This window comes from Pinus tabuliformis, chromosome 9 (assembly GCF_031772625.1).
Source record: "Pinus tabuliformis cultivar Carrire ecotype Pingquan chromosome 9, CPIR1, whole genome shotgun sequence".
NCBI lineage: Eukaryota > Viridiplantae > Streptophyta > Pinopsida > Pinales > Pinaceae > Pinus > Pinus tabuliformis.
This window is the reverse complement of record NC_142307.1, coordinates 1,232,621,953-1,232,645,279: the sequence shown is the minus strand read 5'-3', so window position 1 is coordinate 1,232,645,279 and position 23,327 is coordinate 1,232,621,953. Positions and strand designations below refer to the sequence as shown.

At 39.1% G+C, this 23,327-nt stretch overlaps 2 pseudogenes; one reads left to right on the top strand and one right to left on the bottom strand.

Moving 5' to 3' along the window:
- Nucleotides 1-5,736: 5,736 nt before the first annotated feature.
- On the bottom strand, nt 5,737-17,541 carry LOC149152990 (FRIGIDA-like protein 3; annotated as a pseudogene).
- Nucleotides 17,542-17,805: 264 nt separating this feature from the next.
- Nucleotides 17,806-18,941, top strand: LOC149152989 (dynamin-related protein 3A pseudogene; annotated as a pseudogene).
- The last annotated feature ends 4,386 nt before the right edge of the window (nt 18,942-23,327 follow it).

Here is a 23,327-nt window from a genome sequence, read left to right as displayed (position 1 = left end):
CTCAGAAATGACTTGATTCATTTTGGGCAGGGAAAGGATAGAAATTTGAAGAGATTGGGCAGAACTCTACTATCTATAACAGAGTTCAAGTATTATTTGGACAATCATCTGCCTTTTTAAGTTTTAGGCTATGCTGCCCTCTACAGTTACAACGTTACCAAGTTTTGCTTCAGTTGTAGTTTGCAAAAGTAAACACCTCATCTTTGCAAAAGCTAACAATTCATTTCAATGAAAAATGTAGTGAATTATTTGTTCTTGATAAATTTTAGTCATGTTGTGAATGAGTAGTCCAAATGTATGACGTCTGCTTCATTTGTTTGACGAGATGGTTGATGGTCCTTACCATTACAGTGTAGATTCTAATCTTTCAACAAATTTTGAAAGTGTGATCTAGCAATTTTAATAAGGGGACTTTTTGGCTATATAATCTTCATGATGCTCTTGCGGTATTTCATAATGCTCTTGAGGTATTTCATGATGCTATCTTTCATGATGCTCTTGCGAATGATAATTTAGACGAGACTTCTTGTTCAGCAATCCCTGTCATAACAAGGAATGCTCTCAGAAATGCCCCACTTGATCCATTTTCAGCAGGCAACGGATAGAAATTTGAAGAGTGGGAAGAACTCAACTATCTATAACAGACTTCAAGTATTACTTGGACAATCATCTACTCTTTTTAGTTTTAGTCTATGTTGCCCTCTTCAGCTACAACATTACCAAGTTTTGTTTCAGTTGTAGTAATGGAGTAGTTGCTTTGATAACATCTAGTTACGCCGTAAGGCGTTTCCCTCTGGGAAGAACTCCCTTATATGCCACTGTGTCTTATTTTCGACCATTGATCTGATGTGTTAGACGATTAAAAGAGATTGTGCCGTTGGATCAGATCATTATAGTTGGAATTTTAATCAGCGCTGGTTGAACTCCCTGTTTATCTCATGCTGGAGAGATTACCCGCGGGAAGGGGCGCAACATCGACAGCGGTATCATAACTGGCTAGGATTGCATCCGCCGCAGATAAGGAACCCAAATCGGCAGCGGCGACAGCAGCAGAGAATAAATGTGAGCAGAAATATAAATCTGCAGTTGCTGGAAGACAATATGCAACGGTTCATTTTTGGCGCCTCCAGGCAAACCAGAGAAAACCGCCGCTTCCGCGGCCGTTGTTGTCTTCGACAGTCTCGTTTAGTTGCCCTTTGTCAAGAGCTAGTAGGTCATTTTGGTACAATGACAACAGACCTGAACAGATCACTAGAGGATTACCAAACACCATTAAGGACTGTCACGAGGACTGCGAGTGAGTGTCCATCTCAACCACAACTCGACCAGCGATATCCTACCAACTGTACTGGTAGGAATGACTCGGATGGTTAGTTGAACCGTGATTAGATGCTTGCAAAGGAATCTCTCATCAAACTTCACACTTTCCACTCTTTTTCTTGGTTCAGGAATCCTCAAAAAATTGTTAGGCTTTAAGCGTATCTATCTGCTCGCTTCCTTGTTTTACTTTTTAGATAGGACTTATATCTCCATTTGCCGGTCTTCAGTTTCACTACAGATGCTTCATTAGTGTAATGCAGTATTAATGGGTTAATTGTCATTCCTGTTTTCTTTAAGCTGAAAATGGATGTTTCACTGTGTTATTTTTAACCTTTAATTCAAAATACGCAGTGGGTTGGTATGTGTTTGGCAATTTCCTTCTAAAATTACCCTTGGCATGATATTTATTTTATCCGTCATCTAAACCCTTCGCAGACAGTAGTGATGGCTTCGCTGGAGTTTTGATTTCCTTGGCATCTTATGAATTTTCTATAGTTATCTGTAGACAAATTTCCTGGCTGCCTGCTCAGTTTGAAAATCCCAATTCAGTGGGGATGAAGATCTCAGTCGGAAAAAAAAAAATATAAATCAGGCCCCAGGCAGAACCTTGATGTATCTCGGGGCACTGTGTACATTATCTGTATCTTCATATAGGTACAAAGGATTGCATTTGCACCATTTTCAAATTGTTTTATATTTTAGACCCGGTGCCATCTGAGAAATGGACCAAGCTGAGTATCATGATGTATATTTTGTATAACTACGACACATTTGGTGTGGGACTGGCTCTCTTTCCCAAGGGTAATAATCAAATTGTAAATCTCTCCTTGCAGAAAGTTTAAAGACTTGGTTGCCCTTGTGGTGCACACAGATAGGGCACTCCTCAGACAATTTAATTACCTGCACCAATAGAATTCACAGAAATGGCAGCCTGAATCAGTTATATATGTTCTTTCAAAAATATATTGATTTAATAATGCAAATGAGTGCTTCGTTTATCTCACCTTTGGCGCACATTTGAAACAAAATAAGTGGCTACATGCTAATTGCTTCGGCTCCACAACGGCATCTGCACATAGATTTATGGGTAGAAGTTTCAAATTTTGTTGTCTGTTGTTAGAATACAGATAAATCATTGAAATAACAATGTAAAAAAATGAATATTCTAAGTACCCAGGCATATAGAACAAGTAAGTTCCTTATCGATAGCAGATTTTGATGATGCTTGTGTTAAAACTTTGGAAATAGTGGGCATGTTCCCCATTGTTTTCTCTGTAGTATATAATACTGTTTTAATACCATTGGATCCATTAAGATTTGAAAATGGACTCTCTGGAAGGTTATGTCCATAGCTGTTGCAAGGAAAGAAACTCACTGATCATTACTTTTTTATAATAAACACCAAAACAAAACAAAGTAGCTTCTATTCAACTACTTCCAGGAACCCATTATTGACAGCTTGTTTTCTAAGTAAAATCTTTGTCATGTTCTTTATTTTACAGAACTACAGACTGTGGATGACGGTCTCTACTTTTCTTGATCTTGATTGTCCCGCTTAGGCTCATCTTCGTTATTCTCCAGTACCTCAAGCAGGCACCCAAGATGATCGGTTGAAGGAAACTTGTTGAGATCTGCATAAGAGGATGAATGAAATTACTTAAATGCAAAGTGACAGTCTCTAGAGAACATGTCTTGAATAAGTGGGTATCCTAGGTTTACCTTTTGATGCCTTGGATTCTATTTCAGACTGTGGGAATCCATTAGTGAATCTATTCTCGAGGGGGTGGGAAACAACAATAGACGTGTATTCCTTTGGAGTAGTTCTTCTAGAGCTAATAACTAGAAGAAAACCAATCAATGACAAGAATCCTAAAGGCCAAGAAAGCTTGGTTATGTGGGTAGGGCTCTAGTGTCCTTGCTTGTTTTGTATTTGATAATTTTGGATTCTTTTGGTTTCTTTGTCTTGGTTCAGAATCTTAATCTCTTGTAAATTTCAAAATTTAGGCAAGGCCATTACTGGCAGCTGGCTCTGTAAAAGAACTTGCAGATCCACTTTTGGAAGATGCTTATGACATGAGGAAGATGAAGAGAATGGTCATTTGTGCAGCATGTTGTCTGAGACAGGCAGCTCAGTTTCGACCTCGAATGAACAGAGTAATTACTCTTATTCTCATTAGTTGCATATATATGTTTCAGTTTCTGATGTCAAATTTAGTTGCTTGAAGACATTTCCTTTCCTGTGAGGAGTTAGTGCTAGAATTGTTTTTTCCCATAACAAAGAATGGCACATGAAATATCGAGTTGATATCCTTCTGACATAGAGTAAAGGGTGTTTAGACCTAGTGTTTAGGGTTGTAATCTAAACATTTGTTTAGTAGTTCAATTTGTGAAATCATCACCCTTAAACCGCAGAAGAGATGTTGATGGTATGCAAATTACCCCTCCCTGAATAGGCAAGAAGAGCCAGCATATCTGCTTTCGCTCCAATATCAAGAGAGTATATAGCTTTCCTGAGAATCACTATCCTAGCTGAAATCTGGATTGCAAGATTTGAATTGAAAGCTTTGGTTTCCCCAAATAAAGTGGCTTACCTTTGCATTAAACTGACTTTGTGAAATTTCAAACAATGGATAAATGTTAATGTAAGAACGTGAACTTATTCTTCCTCATTGTTTGTCTGTAACTTATTATTGCAGAGTTTGAAATTACTACGAGGAGAAGGAGATGACCTACCTTATTGGACCAAGAGGTAATTGACAATTTCCATGGAATTAGATGAATTGATTGAGGATGAATCTGGAGAAAACTATGGGAGTTGTGACATCCAAACTCATCTATCACTTGCAATGCTTGGAGTTGATGATGATTTGGTATCAAACAATAGTCCAGATCAAAGTGTAAATCTTGTACATGAGAGCAGAACATTGGAAGATTATTTCTATGGACATTATAGCTGTTCAACAAGCTTTGATTGATTTAAATCTACTTCTCTGAGCTTCATAATTTTTCTTACTCCTTGCTTCTGTAAAAGCTTCAATATTTTATACTTGGTGTATTACTGTGAGCCAATGCCACTACTTAGCTATGTTCAATTTCAATCACTCTCCATATTGGCTGAAGCTGTGTCTGAAGTTGAGTGGAGTCCATGTAAAGTCCCTTGCCAATTCCTTGTATAAATGTGAAAGCCATTAGTGGTCACTCGTTTTGGTGACCCACTGGTGCTCACTAGAGCTGAAAATTTTCTTGTCCTTGCCTTTGGAGCAATTGTATGTATGTGGAAGGAAAAGCAATTATGATATCGCTATTGATATGCCAAACCATTGTTATGTACTTTTTTAGGTCTGAAGATGTGTAACTTGTGGTTTAGCTTGGTACATTCTCTTGTATACTAGTTTACTTTGAATTTGTCAATATCATAAGCCCAGTAGCGATTTAAGTGTATGTCTGCATGGTAGAACTGCATTGGGGTTGAACTTTTCTAAAATTAAGTTGTATTTAAAGAAATATGGTGTCTAAAAAGCATAGAACTCCAAACATCAAATCTCTTTGCTCCTTGTAGGCTTGAACCAACATCTCTTCTAGAGAAATTCAACAATTCTAATTTAATAATCCTATCGACCTCTCTTTGTACCTTTTGAGACAATTGCTAGTTCTAGATGGGACATATAACTCCAATGTGCTTTGTCCTCGTTACAGAGAACACAAAAATATTAATGCAGGGTATAACAACTATACCACTAGTACTACAAATCATTTCTGCTCAAAAAGGGGGATTTAAATCATGCAGCAGCTTAAGAGGGGCAGGGTCCAGCTTAAGAGGGGCAGGGTCCAGTTTCAAAAATAGCCTTACAATTGGACTAATCAAAATAAAATCTGATTCGCTTCATAGGCGTAGAGTAAACAGGTACCAATGAGGTAAGGTGCAAGTGGACAATTAAATCATATTCAGCACAAGACAAGCCCTCGGCATACAAATGCAATTGAAAGTCTTGTGTTATGAGCTCCGAACAAGATCACAAATGATATATTATTCACCAAATTTTAATCTTCCACAAAGAGACAGATTGATCCTCTCTGATTTGTCAAACAAATAAAAAAATACCAAAATTATGCATAGAATCATCTTTGAACTGTAAACACTACAGTATATAGTAACCTGGGAAAGTGATGAAGCACTCAATACCATACAAAAATAAAATTCCTTAATAGAAGATTCCTTAATAGAAGAAAACACCACTGAAAATTGTGAAAAGCTGCCAAATGAACTTTGCCAATCTTTTAGATTTACAGAAACAAAGTCAAAAAACCTCTTCAAAGCTAAGTGCTTACTACCAGCCACATCCAATAGAAAAGGTTTTATGGGGCCTGATAAGATCAGAACTTGCTTGACCACGGTAAGATAAGCAGCGTACCTACCTAATGTATAAAAGAAGACTGATAAGCTCGAGGAGGGGCAGGCAGTCTACTGCCAAAGTGATGGTTGCTGTAATTAGTAGAGGAATTGTAAGAACCGAAACCCAACAACGAAGGTCCCATGTTATCTGATGGATACATATATGGCCTTGAGAGCGACACTGGAGTCCTATTTCCAACACCATAGCCTGCTCCATATAATCCTTGGTTTGATCTGTCATATGCATTTTGGCCCTGTAGGTTGTAGGATGTAACACCTAGAGCTGCACCAGAATATTGTACTCTATCCAAAGACCTATAAAAGCTTCTGTCTGCACCATTGGAAGAAGCATAAAGAGTCGGAGTTCTTTCATCTGCACTTAACGGAGGCATATATACACCAGCATTTCCTCCATTAGCATGAGGACGCTTAGGTTGAGACTTAATAGCACCTGCAGACCTTTTTCTGTCAGCCTTAGCTTTCTCTAGCTGAGCTACACGCTTTTGAAGAGGATCTGGTGAGAACTGGGATTCAAGTTTGTGCTCCTCAATGCACTTTAACAGCTCTGTAAGCAGAAAGCTCTTTTGTATTTACTTCATTCTGTAGCACCAAATAAAAATATCGGTCAAAAAAGGAACTTTTGATATAACCAACAATACTAAGCCAAAATGATCATCACATAACAAGACATTTTGTATAACAGTAATACAATCGTACTTGTGCAACAGTAGAGTTATTCCCGCTTTTTAAACTTGCCTGAGAAGCTTTCTTAGCATCTTTCAGATATTCCTTCAACAAAGGAACAGGTGCAAACTTCTCTGTCAACCCAAATGCATGAGCAAAGTTGACTGCCTCAATTTGTTTTCCACTATTGACCAGGGTTTCTACAACATCTGCATGAAATTGTCACAAAATTTTCAGTTAATCTGAATATGTCACAAACATTTGAAATACCAAAAGACAGTTTACTGTGAAAGGAAAAACAATACAGACAACTTCAACGGATTTGTCAATAAAGATAACAGCTATGTCAGCTTGAGACCATTTTCGTAAGTAAACAGTTCCCCACTCATGAAAGGCCTTATGACACTTTACCATAGCTGATCATCTTCAGGTGCCTTTATTAATATCAACAAAATAGCTTACATACAACTTTCTACCTCATAAAAAGATGTCTACCTAGTAGAGGCCACTCAGTATCTGCCTTGCATATGAAATGTTGAGATCTAAAGAAAAGAATACCAACCCCGTCAACTTAGAAACCCGTTCACTGGACTAAACAAAAAACGATGGGAAGGTTTACTACAGCCAGGATTACCAAAGTTTATCTTCAACTCAATCAGCCACAACCAAGTATACTGATAAAATTCACCAGTCCCTCAAAAAAACCAAGCTAGCCATGAATGCCAGAAAAACAACAAAAAGCCTATCTACCAAAATGGATGGAAATTTTGCCAGCCTAGCCACTGAGGCTAACATTACATAACACCAGCCAACCAACTTGGCATTTTTGATTCAAGTCCAAGGGAACGACAGAGTTCAGGTGTTTGCCTGCACCGTGCAACTGCAAGAACAAGCTTGCATAAGTCATCTTTATCAAACTCTGACGCAATTCCAAAAGTAGCTAGAAGTTGCAAGAAGGCCTGGGCCTCCAACGAATTGCCATTGGCAACATCTCCTTCAAGGTTTATCTTCGACTTCCATTCATGTGCAATACTTTTGGCTTGCTCCTTTATATTTAAGGGCAGAACTGGATGTTCAACACCCAAAATAGGATCTGCCAAAACAGGTACAAGAGATTCCAGTAATAATGTACAGGCCCGGCGTAGAGCCGGGAGCCCAGACTCTTTCTTGTCACTTGACTTTTGTTCAAGAGAATAAAACCCATCCAAGGACTCTAACACTAACCGTGGTGGGTCAGTTGCAGAGTTTAATGCAGAGGGAACCTCATTGCAAAGCCCTATTTCCAATTGCAAAAGTCATTAAGAATGGGAAGAAAGGATTTAGGGATTATAATATCTGAAAATTTCTATTTTTAAAGTATTATAAAATGAGTTTAGATATTTGTATAACAATAATAAGTGGAAATCAGAAAAAGAAAAAGAAAAGAAAAGAAATTGATTGGAGATAAAATTTTTATAATTTTGTAAATGTTATTGAGTTCCAATGCTCAAACAAAATATTTATAAAAGGTAATTGACTGGTCTGTGGATGAAGCAAGCATTTGGAGGCTAATTCGTGAAGTCTGACAATAAAAGAGGTGAAATTAGAATGAGTAATGATAAGACAGACATCCTTGTATAGAAATTGCAATGAGGTTCTTCTTAAAGGTGACTTAATTGTATCACATTGATTTTGACATGACAACATCAGTAAAATGATATAAAAGTCGTTGCAACTAGTACACCTGTGTTTGGTGCATTAATCACTATATGAGATTGAAGGAATCTGGTGCATTCTCGATCAGAACTATTGCTTGATTGACAACATCATGAGTCTTGTGTTGTACAACAATTGTATAATTGGTGCATTAATCACTGTATGAGATTGAAGGAATCTGGTCACATTCTCAATCAGAACTATTGACAACAACATGGGCCTTGTGTTGTACAACAATTGTATAATTTGATTGTGAAGGATTTAAGGAGAAGTAATGTTGTTTTTTCTGATCCTAGTAAGGATTTTCAAATATACTATTTATTGGTCCCTGTGGTATAAATTGTTTGGACCTTGTTTTCTCCCTTAATTGTAAGTGCATAAAAATATTAGATTCATAGGACAGGGTACCATTAATCATGTGATCCAATGATCTTGGACGTTTTTTATTGAATTCTTCAAAACTTATTTCCATTTGATCTTCCAAAATGTGAAGATAGTTTTATTGGTTGGAACAATGCTACAACTTACAAGTTATAATAACAAAGATTCTGTTCTGCATAATGCTTTCCACCTTGCAATCTTTTTGTGGATATGGTTAAGCAATATTCTCTTCGAGTAAAGAATAAATTATTGTGTGTAGAGTCATTGGGTTTACTATAGTAATGATCGTAACATTTTGTAGTCTTTTGTTTGTTGTTATGTGGTTTAGTGGTTGAGACAATGCATTACCATGTTAATGACCCAAAGTCAAACTTAGAGATCAGAGCCCTCAATTATAAGTTTGTTGAATTTTATGAGATTTATATGCAATATTAATTCAATAATTAAAAAAAATATAGACTTAGGCACCCTAAATAAACTTCAATTTATACATCTTTAGAATCTCATTTATGCTACATATCTGCATCTTATGTACATTTTCCCATTCCCATGTCAGAATTGTTCCTCAATTTATGCCTTACGGCGTTTCCTTTGCAACATTTGGTGCAAATGCTAGTTAGTCTCATGTTCCACCTAGGACCATGCCACTCTATTGATAGTCAACAGAAGCACCCTCAGCGTCAGATCCCGAACACTGGAAATCTCTATCTTCCCACTCTTGGATATCAGGGCCTCAGGGAAGAGTTCGGCAAGCAAGGAAGATATGCTTGCCCCAATCGGACGTGACCCATACAAGTTCACCAGCTCCCCTCTATAGGATAGTCCAATGATGAAGTATATATATGAAATCTCCAACTCCATCTCTTGGTCGCCAATGACAAAGATCTATCGATTAATGTCCCAAAGACTAATAAGGTATCGAAGCAACTAGAGCTAGGCTCGCATCCCTGGGGTAAGAAATAATTTGAGGAGCCTGCAAGCCCTCAAAGCCTCTAGACAATTTGGGTCATTCATTTCCTAGGTATCAACATCTTCATGTTCCCGTTCTTTCCAGTCCACCATTTTCAGTGATTCTCTCCTGCAAAAGCGATTAATTTGAGTCAATAATCATCCTTGGCACATAAAATTTAAGTTTCAATGGTCAGTTTTTGAGAAAATAGGGTTTTTCCCTATCCATGGCATAGGCGCCTGTTTTAAAAATAGTTGAGCTGATTGACATCGATGGCATTGTTAATCACCCTTGGCTAGCGCGATTCCATGCCTGGAAATCACACCAACCAATGGTGAAAACAATTTTCAAAAACCTCCTCAAAAATCTGAAAAAGTGGCTAAAAGCAGGAATAAAGAGCATGAAAATGGAGCTCAGGACTTAGGCTGTTACCTAGAACTGGCATCTCGTCAATTGACCTCCTGGATATCCCAAAATTTGCTCCAGAACAATTAGGGAAAAAGCGAGTAAAAATTCTTCACAGCAAAGGTAAAATGGTAAATGGTAAAAATATATTTACTTTTCCCCTTTTTATTCATTTTTTCATGAAAATATCATGTTTTTGTAGATATTTTGACCTATTTTTCCTCAAGGACTTGATAATACAATTTACCTTACTTGTACAGTGACAGGTGATGGATGTTTGACGATGATGATGAGTCACGTTTAAGCTCTTTTCTCAACTCGTTAAACTCATATGAAAAGATTGCAGATTATTTTTTCCCTTTTTGACTTGTTAAAGAGAATAAAAACAAGGGGTCTACTTTCAGCTCTTTTTTGACCCTTTAAAAGTGAAAAGATGGCTGAGCCCATGTCGTTTCGAACTCGTTAATGGATGCGAAACATTGTGCACCCAATATAAGTTTACCCCTTTTTTCAGGCTGGGAGGCACTATTTACGAGAAAGGTACTCCTTGACTGAAATGGTCAAGCAGTTCTCTTAGGTATTGTTTTCTACATTTTCGGGCTTGAGAGACATAAACGTACAAAAAGGGACCATGTGGAGTTTTCTTTTACATGTCTTTTTCAAACTCTCTAAACATGAAAAAGATACCGAGTTACACCTTTATCAGACTCGTTAAACTATTAAACGACATAGGATTCATCATGATGACAAACATGAGCTTCTCCTTGCTAGGGCTCATTAAACTTACTAGGTCAGATTCATCTGAAGGATGAACTTACAATGCAAGCATATGTTATCCCCTTCAAGCTTGTGATTAAAAAATAATTAGGGTACCTGCTAGAAATGGTGGGGGAAAATTTGGAAATTTATCAGTTGTGTCGGCAGCTCACTCTTGAACATGACACTCTTTGCTTCGTGTCGGGTTGGGACATCCTCCTTTGTATCGTTGACCTTCCTGGGTTGGGCCGTTCATTTTTGCCTTCCATTTGATCTCTACTATGTCATCATGACCACCGATCCTATGGATCCAAAAGCTTCCAAACTTCCAGTTGTGTCGCTAATATGTTCAAGAGTTGTCCTTCTGCAGTTACACTTACCTCCGATTCTCTGTATCATCCAAAATCATTTTGCATCCTCTCATCTCGCGTCGATTATGTGGGATTCATTATGACCCTCCTTTGACACGGTAACTTTTCGTCGACTTCAACTCATTATCCGAGAAGTTGACCGTGAGACTCCCTTTCCAGTACCTTAGAACTTGCATGCCTTAATGGCAAGTTCTTCGCACTTGATGACAAGTTCACATCATTGGCTTTCGATCGAGTGATTTCATGGGTGTTCGACTTCAGTTCCTCTATTCACATTTTGTGAATTGTGCTAATAGTACCTTGAGGACCATTGTCATTATTGGTGGTTTCTCTCGCGCTTGTTAACAATTTACATCATTGACTGTGTTAGCGCTCGAATCTGGCCTCAAGCTGAAGAAGGCAAAATCCAAGGCAACATCAAACCACTTAGCCTCGTAGCTAGCCCTACGAGGATAGGAGAGGGCTCTCTCCGGGTCTATCTCGGAAAATATCTTCAAAGGGCAGAGATAACCAATAAAGAACACTGATTTTAGGCTAGTAAACTGATAGAGAAGGTTTGATTTCAGATTTTTAGGGTTTTGGTGGAAAACAGGGGGAAAGCAATTTTGGGTGCGGGGATGGGACACAGCTTTTGCAGAGGTCTTTTTGGGGCAAGGTAGGAGACTGTCTTGATGCCTTTGAAAGAGTTGGGTGGATAGGAATGACTGGTGAGGAGCTAAGGAGAGCAAGAAATCACCATGAGTTCTCCTTAAACAGATGAAAACATTGATATTAAGCAAACTTAAAGGCAGAGCATAGCAATCATGAATTCTACCTTATCACTTCATTTGCCTAATTTGCAGAAGGAAAAGTGAGAAAATGATACACATAATAAAACTTACAAGTACATAAGAGAAGCACACCATCAACACAAGTAACCACAGGAATCCCAAAGAGGGCTGCAAAACCATGGTCTTTCCTTTACCAAAATTGCAGAGATACAAAGTGTAATACAATAGAAGCTTATCCCTCAAGAGTCCAACCATGAAAATGACTAAGAAAATACATAATATAGGCAAGCTAACACATTCCCTTGCCTCTAGGGGTTGAGCTTATCATCCTAGGAGCTGTTTCAACCAATTCTAAACAAAGCACTATAATCTAGGCAGTCAAAACAACTTGCCTCTATAAGCTAGGAAACCAATTCATTCATTAAATGTTTGCTATTTTATGAATGAATCATCTAGAATAGGTAAATAAGTGTCAAGTCAACATAAAATTACATCAATTACATCAAAGAGGGTGAAAAATCCCATGAAAAGTCAAAACTGGTCAAATAGCTGCGTTGTCTTGTATTGTAGATGAAAAACTGGAAAATTTCCCTGATGCGTAGCGCGCCAAATCTCTACGCGTAGCACGCCGTTCAACCCACGTTTGGGGCACTTCTCGGCATCCAAATGAAGCTCAAGTGGGCTTGTTGGAAAGCTCTGGATGTCTACTTTCCAACCCAAGTCGAATTTCTCAATTTGGTGCCCATTTGCCCCTCCAAAAATGCAATCTCCCAAGACTGCTTCCTGTGTGTCCAAAAAGTGGCAGAAGGTCATTTTTTGCTTGTTTTTTGACCTTTTGGGGGCCCAAACCTCAATGAAATGTCTTGGCAGTGGCTGAGCAAGTGTAATTTGTCATGAAAAGTCCAAAAATGTAGACCTTTCTTGAATTGGGCCTCCCCATCTTCAGGGTAGCGCGCGGCGCGCTACGCGTTGAGCCCAAAAACCTGTTTTTTAGTGCAAAAATACCAAAATGTCAAAAATTTCTCCAAATTTCTTGAAATTTGGACTGTAGGTTCTTCATCAAGGGAAATGATGAGCCAAGGATGCCTCAGCCAATATCTAGAGTCCTTCATCCACTTTTTGCCTCCTTGAAGCTCTCTTTACCTTTGCTTTCAAACTTCCGATTCTCGCTTTGTACACCAAGTTCCGGGACAAGTAATGATATTTTTGCCACCTCTATGAAGCCTCATGAGTGCATGTCCTTCCAAGGGTGAGTCACTTTGGGTTTCCACTTCATAATCGGATGAATGACCGGATGACATAACTGTTGTTGCACGACTGCCTTGGATGAATGCTGATATGTGAAACTGCTCTTCTGATCTAAACAATGCTGTGACCAAGGGGAAAACAAATGTAACAAGGGAATATTAGGAAGGGGAGAATATTAGGGAATAATGGAAATAAAACAAGGAATTTAGGGAAGGGAGGGGATATGGAAATCTTGAAGTTTTAGGGTTTTGGGGTGAAGTAGGTTTTGGGATTAAGTAGGGTTTGGGATTAAGTAGGGATATTATATAATTTTATGGGAAATTTGAAGGGGAATGTTGATGGAGATGAGGGAAAAGAGGGATCAAAAATGGGCAACCTTGGACAGCAAAATATTTTGAAACCATACCACCATTAAGTATTTAAATCTTCCACAGCAATGTAGGGTTTTGACTTCTCATTTTCATGGCATTTTAACATATTAATTTCTCATTCATCTTGCAAAACCAAAACTAGCCATGGAGGAGAGGCCTACCTGAAATTTGCTTGAGAGAAAAGACGATTTGGTGGCTTGCTGGCAATTTATTGGGCAAAAAACCCAACGCATAGCGTGCCTGGCCCAATGCGTAGCATCCCTATAACACGTAGCGCACGTGCAAATTTGTTCTAAGAAAGGCAACCTGATGCGTAGCACGCCCCTGACGCGTAGCGCGCCCCTGACGCGTAGCGCGCCCTCCCTGATGCGTAGCGCGCCCTCAACAACATAGTGCATTTTGTAGGAGGCGTTTGGAGGCCTTCCCAGTGTTGAAATTGGGCGAAGGATAGCTCGTTGGAAAGGTATTTGAGTCTACTTTCCAACCCAACTAGAATTGTTTAATTTGGAGTTCATTTGCCTTGTCAAAAATTAAATCTCCCAAGACTGGTCAAAATGTGCCAAATGAGGCTGCCTCAAGGCAGAGTGCTGTTGTAGTCAACTTTTAAATGCCTTCCTCAACTCCAAATTGAGCTCATGATAGCTCATTGGAAAGATATTTGTGTCTAGTTATCATTTGAATCATCAAGAAAGTCATTTGGCCAACCAAAATAGGAGAAAAATTGAATTTCCCAAGGTCACTTCAGAGGTGCATTCGATTCTCTTGAGGCAACGATATTTTTGACATTTCTCTAAAACCATGACACCTGTGTAAAAAGTGAAGGAATTTTTTTCTTCCTTGGCATGTTGTGGACAAAACCCTCTCTCAGTTTTCCAAAAGTCATCTTTGATTGCTCTGAAACATCTTTTGAGTGAAACTTATCCCGATGTGTGAAACAAGGAATTTTGTGGAAATGAAGCGAAATGAAGGGGATGAGGGGCTTGTAAATTCTTGGGGAAATTTTGGGGAGTAGGGAGGGATTTTAGGAAGTAGGGGAAAGTGGAATCTCAGATATTGAGTGAGGGGAAGGGGTCCAAAAGGGAAAAACACATGCCAAACCTAGAAAATTGCCAAGTTGCAGCAAGAAACTAGGGTTTGCGCGAAAATGAGGAATTTGGGGGATCTCAGTGATGGGAAGCATTTGATAAGGTACATGAAGGATAGGGGAAGGTGTATGAACATCTGGATACAAGTTTTGCTAATGATTTGACCATCCAAGAGGAATTAGCTTTCAAAACCCTAGGAGAGGGAAATGACCTTGCCTAGGCGCGCAACTGAAGCATGAATAAGCTGTAAAATGACTCATTAGACATTGACATGATAATGAAAACCCTATGAATGATGATAGACTCAGCTGAATGATGACATGGACCAACATTTGGATAACTTTAGAAGGAGTGAAAGCAAACCCTAGATCTAATGCCTAGTGACCAAATTTTGCTTGAAGACTCTTTGAAATGACAAAATTTGACCTTGACACTCTGAGACCACTTTGTAAGAGCATATTTGATCACTGGAGGAAGGCTGGAAAGACTGGCACTAACATTGGCTCCAATGGGGATGGTAGCTCCTTGGAGGTGCCAAGAACGGCAGATCTTTGGGAGAGCAAACCAGTGTTTTCATCCATTGGGCAATGGAGTCATAAACTCAAACTAAAATGCATGACTGAAAAACTGATGACTCGGATGACACAAATTGACTCTCACTACTCTAAAAACTGACTCAATACTTAAACACAACCGACAAACTGGAAACGATGCTCAAAGGGGAGCTTATTCATCACAACCTACTCTAACAGTTTCATTCATCATCTGATCAAGTGAAATGAAACAACCAATGCAACCAAGTAAGTATCCCATCTGTTGTTCGAATTCTCCGCAAGTGCTCACTTATGAACAACAAGAGAGAACTACTGAAGGAAACTCCCATGACAACTTAGAAACAGATCTGTTGAATGATATGGATTCTCTATCCGCCTCCAAAAACACTGCATAAGGATCATGAAATTCAAGCACACTGGAACTTAGCTCATCTAATGGATTACTTCTCTTTTCCTCATACCGTGAATGCAAACTTTGATCTGAACCTTGTGACGAGACCTCTGCTGAAAATGACAAAGAAACCGGCTGCCAGATCAAATTCATATCAGCACATGTTTCAAGCTCACATGTAGTCAATGGAGAAAGACTTTGACTGCAAACCTCGTCCAAAACATCAGCTATTGGATCATGAAAAACTTGAAAAGACTGTTGTAATGTATCCATTGAAAATGTATGACATCCTTCTAGCTGTTCATCTTTTTCTTGAGAGATTTTATGAAGATTCTGCCTTATAAACTGAAATGCTTCGAAACAAAAGGGTATAGAATCTTCCTGCATCATCAAATCATGTATTTTGTCTTCCACAACTTCATCTGTAATCTGCCCTTCAATTTCATTTGGTGGCTGCAAATTTGATGCTACAGGCTGCTCAAGAATTTTTTTATCTGTCTCATCCTCAACATTAACACTGAAAGATTGCTGATTTGTTATAGGCTGTTCATTTGAAGATCTACTATGCAATCTACCCTTCAAAAACTGAAATGATTCAAAACAGAATGGTATGGAGTCACCTTGAATTATTAAATCATGTGTGTGCACTTTCAAGTATTCATCTGCAACTTGACAATCAATGGCTTTCGGGGGTTGCAAATCTAAATATGAGAAGTCTTGAACAAAATTTTCATTGCTCTCAAGATGATTCAAATCAAGGCTTGTTAACATTTGATTTCTGATTGCATGGTAGTTATCTCTGATGAATTGAAACGAATCAAAACAAAAAGGCAAAGATCCTTCACTTACTTCCCACTTTTCTGCACTTTCCTTGTCAATGTCATAGCTGATATGCATCGCTTGATCACTGTATTCGAGCTGCTGTAAGTGAACTTCCTCCTCCCACAAACTGTATGAAGCTGTAGAAGAAATAAGAAATGAGTTAGCAGATACTGAATTTGATGAAGATGTTTTCAGTGCCTTGCTTCATTGGTTGAAATCTCCAAAGTTCCCTTGTTTCAAAACTAGATTTTGTGAGTTAGTTGTTGAAAGAATCGAAAAGGAGATTCAAGATTTAGATGAGCAGATCCAGTCATATGATTTCCAAGACCCTAAAAAGTTCTTGGAAATCCTTCCTCCATTGAAACAAGAAATCATAGAATTGCCTACAGATGTTTACATTGACAGTGTGCAGCTGGAGGTATGTATTGCAGAGTTGGGGCAGCCAACAGAGTATGGCTTTCGCGATCCAATTGCGATGTACATGGAAATGTTTTTCAGTTTGATTGATAGATCAAGCTGTTGTCTACGTGATCAGGCTCATTACGTACATGAAGGGCTGCCAGCAATTACATCTGTGCCCTCGCGGAAGCATTCTCAAGCGGCATCATTCTCAGGTTTACTTGAATGGTTGATCTGGCACTTCAGTATTACCTGATCTAGTGTTTTTGCAGCATAGTAGGGTAGATTTTGTAAATAAATAAGCAGCATTTTGTTCCAGTTTCATTACAGTTTAGTTTGAAGTTTGCCGAGTCAGTCTTTCAATCAATTCAGTCAGTTTCCAGTTAATAAGTTGAGTCTTCAGTTGTGTCGATTTGTTGGAATGATGACTCCATCGCCCAATGGACGGAGGCACTGTCTGCTCTCCCAAAGTTCTGCGGTTCTTGGCACCTCCAAGAAGCGGCAACTGCCATTCCTAGTGGAGCCGATGTTAGACTCCGTCTTGTATGTCAGTGTGAGATTGATTCTTCTTCAAAACCCTGTTTTGAAGAAGAAATCATTAAATGTGTTTTTAGAATATGTATCAAATTCTCCAGCTCTTCAAAAGACAGCAGCTTCCTCGGCTCCTATCTCTGCAAAAACACAAACAGAAGAAAACAAAACATCATCAGCAATCAGAGGCAAAGCAAGTTACAAGCTATTTGGAGAGGTCTCACTGGACATCCCAAACAAACTTCATTGTCATAGCTATTGAATCAAATGGTTGTGTTAGCACTGGGAATGCCCTGCATCTTATTGATCAGAGGAATGTGATCCGAGGTGATTTTGTGCTTGTTAGTAGTGACACTGTGAGTAATATGTCTTTGAGGCAAGAGTTCATTCTGAGCAGCATGCATACAAGCCTCCATTGATAATTTCTTGCAATCTAGAAGCCGGCATATACTTTCGCTTTTACTAAGCTCAGGGTGTTCCTTAAGGTATATATCAATCACTCTGTACAAATCATCATGAACTGGGCGTGCGAAATCGAGTATAGCTTCTGCAAAAATGGTGAATCTTGAAATTAATAGATTTGCATCTCGAGCAATCTCTGCCAAATATGCATCAATCAGCTTTACAACTTTAAGCTTTGAGCTGTGTGCTGCAGAAGATGATCTTCTGCTCTCTACAAAATCCAGGCTGAGACAGAGAAGGAAGTGGGGTTAAACAAGGGCATATATGACAAGCAAATCAGGTTAAAAATATTTTCTCCAAATGTACTCAATATAACATTGGTCGACTTACCTAGGATAGCAAGGGTTCCAGTGGGTGATCAACCTTCAGATATAGAGGCTAGAATCAGAACAATGATTCTATCATGCATTAAGCACGAGACGTGCATCATCCTAGTTGTTTCTCCTGCAAACTCTGATTTGTCAAATTCAGATGCATTTTAGATGGCAAGAATGGCTGACCCAGATGGATCTCGAACCATCGGTGTGATAACAAAGCTCGATATTATGGACAGAGGAACTGATGCTCGTAACTTCCTTCTTGGAAATGTTGTCCCCCTTCGACTTGACGATATAGGGATTGTAAATCGCAGTCAAGAGGATATTATTGCAAACAAAAGCATTCGAGATGCACTGGCTTATGAAGAAGAATTTTTCCACAGTTGGCCAGTGTATCATAGTTTAGCTGATCGATGCGGTGTTCCCCAGTTAGCAAAGAAGTTGAATCAAATTTTAGTACAGCATATCAAGGCAATCTTACCAGAATTGAAAGCTCGAATAACTTCCTATGGCGAGACCATAGATTCCAAACATTTAATTCAATTGTGGATGGTAAAAGTGAAGAGATGGCAACAACAGAGTTGTATGGAGGAGTAAGGATTCATTATATATTTCAGTCTATTTTTGTTAAGTGCTTAGATGAAGTTGATCCTTGTAATGATATCACTGATGAAGATATCCGAATGGCTATTCAAAATGCTACTGGCCCAAAAAATGCTTTGTTCGTTCTCGAGGTTCCTTTCGAAGTTCTAGTAAGAAGGCACATTTTTCGTTTATTAGATCCAAGCCTTCAATGTGCTCATTTTATTTATGATGAGTTGGTAAAGATAGCTCATCAATGTGAAACAGTCGAGCTACAATGGTTTCCTGCTTTAATGTAAGAAGTTGTAGGGATCTTTTTACAGGAAGGCCTGGCTCCTGCGGAGAGTATGATTGAAAATCTTATTGCCATGGAGGTGGACTATATCAACACTTCGCATCCATCATTTATGGGTGGCAGAATTTCCTTTATCAAAGGACAATTGACTCATTTGTAGGCTACGACTACATGACATTTCCAAGTTTTATGAAGAATCATTAGATTGAGAGATTCTATGAGTATTTTCAGGCAGATAAGAGCATTCAACGAATACAACTGGCATAATATGCACAATTGTGAAATTGTTAAAGATTTCAAACAGAAAGCGAAGGTGAAAAGTAAAGGATCAAACACCACGAAGACATCGACCACAACAGAAAAATAGGAACCGATCTCCTACTAAGGACTTCAGTTAATGATTCAACAGGATCTGCGCTCCAGTTTGTCGACCATCAGAGGATTTTTAGAGGGACGCTGTTTTATTTTAGAATAGAGGAAACACTCTTTTCTATTTTTATAACTACAGGTGAAACATCGCCCCTATTTTGGGGTCGATTTGTTTTTCCCCTAGCAGCGTTTATTTAATGTATTAAAAAATCATTTGTAAAAGGGAGCAGAGAGAGAAAGTGAGAGAAGGAGAGTTCTGAGCGCTGGTGGAGGAGAGAGAGAAGAGCTTTCATTGTACAGATTTTGACAGAGATTTTAATTAAAAAATGCAGCTCTGACCCCTGAGATTCCTGTGGTATGAAATTTAACATTTGTGTCCTCTTTTGTTTCATATGTAGCCTGTTATGTGTTCATGTCATTTCATGATCGTTTCCATTTGAACAAATGAAGTGTTAAGGTAGAATTCATAATTTATATGCTCTGCCTTTAAGTTTGTTCATATTTAATGTTTTCTTCTGTTTGACAAGGATTCATCTTCTATGCCCTTGTCAGCTCCTCAGCAGTCTTGCCATTCCATTTAATCTCAATTTGATGTTAAACTTTCTTGCCTACCTTGCCTCAGGGGATAATCTATGTTTTTGATTGCATTTCTCTGTTCAAGCTGTTTCTTTACCCCATGCGGCCCAGAAAAACCCCATCATTTTATTAAAAACCCCTTTTTATCAGTTTACTAGCCTAAAATCAGTGTTCTTTATTGGTCATCTCAGCCCTTTGAAAGACCTTTTACCGAGATAGACCCAGAGAGAGCCCTCTCCTGTCCCCGTAGGGCTAGCTATGAGGCTAAGTGGTTTGATGTTGCCTTGGATTTTACCTTCCTCAGCCTGAGGCAAATTCGAGTGCTAACATATTGGCGACCATACTGGGGAAATTCTGGAATGTCTGGATCGAATTGGAGTTGCCAGGTGAATGGTTCAACCTGCATATGTGTCTAACTGCTGTCCACCATCAGCATCAGATCTGCAATTTGATTTCATGTACTGGGACAAGACAATCAACAAGTCGAATGTTCTTCCCAGTATGGTCACCAATATGTTAGCGCTCGAATCTGGCCTCAGGCTGAAGAACGCAAAATCCAAGGCAACATCAAACCACTTAGCCTCGTAGCTAGCCCTACGAGGACAGGAGAGGGCTCTCTCCGGGTCTATCTCGGCAAAGATCTTCAAAGGGCAGAGGTAACCAATAAAGAACACTGATTTTAGGCTAGTAAACTGATAGAGAAGGTTTGATTTCAGATTTTTAGGGTTTTGGTGGAAAACAGGGGGAAAGCAATTTTGGGTGCGAGGATGGGACACAGCTTTTGCAGAGGTCTTTTTGGGGCAAGGTAGGAGACTGTCTTGATGCCTTTGAAAGAGTTGGGTGGATAGGAATGACTGGTGAGGAGCTAAGGAGAGAAAGAAATCACCATGAGTTCTCCTTAAACAGATGAAAACATTGATATTAAGCAAATTTAAAGGCAGAGCATAGCAATCATGAATTCTACCTTATCACTTCATTTGCCTAATTTGCAGAAGGAAAAGTGAGAAAATGATACACATAATAAAACTTACAAGTACATAAGAGAAGCACACCATCAACACAAGTAACCACAGGAATCCCAAAGAGGGCTGCAAAACCCTGGTCTTTCCTTTACCAAAATTGCAGAGATACTGTTAAACTCACATGGATAGTAAACACAATAGGAAAGATAAATCAGTGAGTGTAATTTTTATTAACAAAAGATGTACATTTATAGTACAATAGGTGACTCTTGGGATTCAGATCCCAAGGTCTCTTGGACTGCTTTGTCCATTCAACTTCCACGCTAACCCTTTAGGATTAGGTGTCCAACATTCCCCCCCTTAATCCGAAGGGTTATGTATGAGTCCAAGAAGAGAGCTGTAATACAAAATGTGCAAAAATGCATGGCAGCACTAGACTGAATGTGCTCTATGAAATGTTGGTAAAAAAAGGGCGGTGGTTTAAGGATGACCACCAACACTGGAACGCTTAGTGCAGTTCCCGGAACTCTTCCAAAATTGGCAAGAAGCTGGAGTCTTCTGCTAGAGGAAGTGTTCTTAATCTGTGATGGTTTAAGGATGACCAACAACTCTGGAATGCTTAATGCAATTCCTGGAACTCTTCCAAATCTGGCAAGAAGCTGGTGTCTTCTGCTAGAGGAAGTGTTCTCAATCTGTGTTCACGGGCATCTTTGTCTCTGGCTGCAACTCTGGAACTGGTGTGGCAGGTTGTGGCTCAGGCTCGCTTGATGTGGCTTTGAAGCTTGTAGATGACCATCATTTCCCCCCCTGTCAGGTACAAGGTGAGAAGATGGAGAAAACTCAACTGAAAGACTGTTCAATACTCTAGAACAAGTTCTAACATGCGTTTGGAATATCTTCTTGGCTTTTGATGCCCATTGCCAAGAAGCGATCCATCCAAGATGAATCTAACAGACGTTTGTTTCTGAAGCATCTGTTTGAAGAATGGCTGGTTTTATGACAGTGCTCACATGGATGAAGATCAAAACAGTGATCTTTCAGATGGCCAACTCGATCACAGTGTTGGCATTTCACGATCTGTTGTTTTTGTTGTTGTTGTTGCTATGGAAGAGGAGCAGAATCTGGAACAGCTGAAGCTGATCTGTCATGAGGAGCAGGTGAACTGTCATAAATAAATCCAACACTCTGAAACTGAATGGGCTTGGCATAGTCTGGAATATGAAAGGACAAGTCCTTGTCATATCCAAGACCAGTTTTGTGCTTGTTGTGGACAAGCTGTTCCCAAGGTCTGATGATGGGCTTGGGAAGTGCAGACTGAACCTCTGCATCTGCATGTAACTTTGTTAATTTATCTGAATGAACTGTAACATTATTGACTTGCTGTTTATGGGAGTCTGCTTCATTGTTCTGAACAGAAACAGGTTTAGAATGATGACTCCACTGGTGTAATTCTTCCTGCTGTAGCTTTGTTTCAAGCTGCAAAAACTCAATATTCTCATGTGCAGTTTGCAGAGAGGTTTGGATGTCAAAGAGAGTTTCTTTGTTAACTTTGACCATCTCATCAACAGTGGAATGAATTAGGATATTCAATAACTTTAATGCATCTTCAAGTCTGGCCATTTTTCTTCAATGTCACTTAAAAAACACAACTGAGGCAACAGCAACAGAAAAATAATATTGTACTCTTACTACAAGATATTGTAAGGGCTTATCAAGTGGCAACAATGTCGCGAAAATGGTTGATGGAGCAGGACCTGAGTAAGCTGGATGTTACCAAGTTAAACTACAATAAACATTTCTCGTCAAGCTACAATAAACATTGGTACAATTGGGCACATGGTAAATCAACAGTCCACAGTTCGTTTCAAGAATGAACTGGAGCATAACATCACCAATGCAAAAAAATATATAAATGTGAAGATGAGCGCTGTCCTCAACTTCAAACTTCAGAGCATCTAGCTGCTATGGAAATCATGCAAAATCTCTACAAGAAACTGCTCCAAAATCTCTACAAGAAACTGCAAAAAAATGACTTCCAAAAATGTCTTCAAAAATGCTTCAAATTTACTTCACAATGCTGATCACTTCTCCACGAATCACTTCACTCAGAGGTTGTTTCAAATTGTTCCATGGACAACACCAAATCTGCTTCGAGGTGGCTTCAATACTGCTCTTAAAATCTGCTTGAGCATGTGCCAAGTCATAAAAAATTTGACTTACAAATCATCTATCAGTGTTAACTCTGTGTGATTCCAGGCAGTCCGAATCTCGATTGACACACGGAGTTGATTGCTGATTCAGAGTTCACTGCGCAGTGTTTGAGCCGCCGAGATGTGCATGCATGGGAGCGTGAGGCTCCATGTGTAAATCTCAGAGGGCACGAAGAAGAGCAGCAAGGACGGGTCAAGCCTCCATTGCTGAACATACGTGGAAATTGAACAGTCAAGGTATTCAGACCTGGAGGAGAAATATAACCAAGCATAAGGTGTTAAGATTCATAAACGCACATGTGAGAAGCCACCATCATTAATGCACAAAGAATATGCAGCTACTTCAACTTCTCGGCTCAGTTTGCTGCGGCCTGGCGCTTTCTATTTGACTAAAGTAGATTCCGGCGTTTCAAGATCAAAACAGTGTCA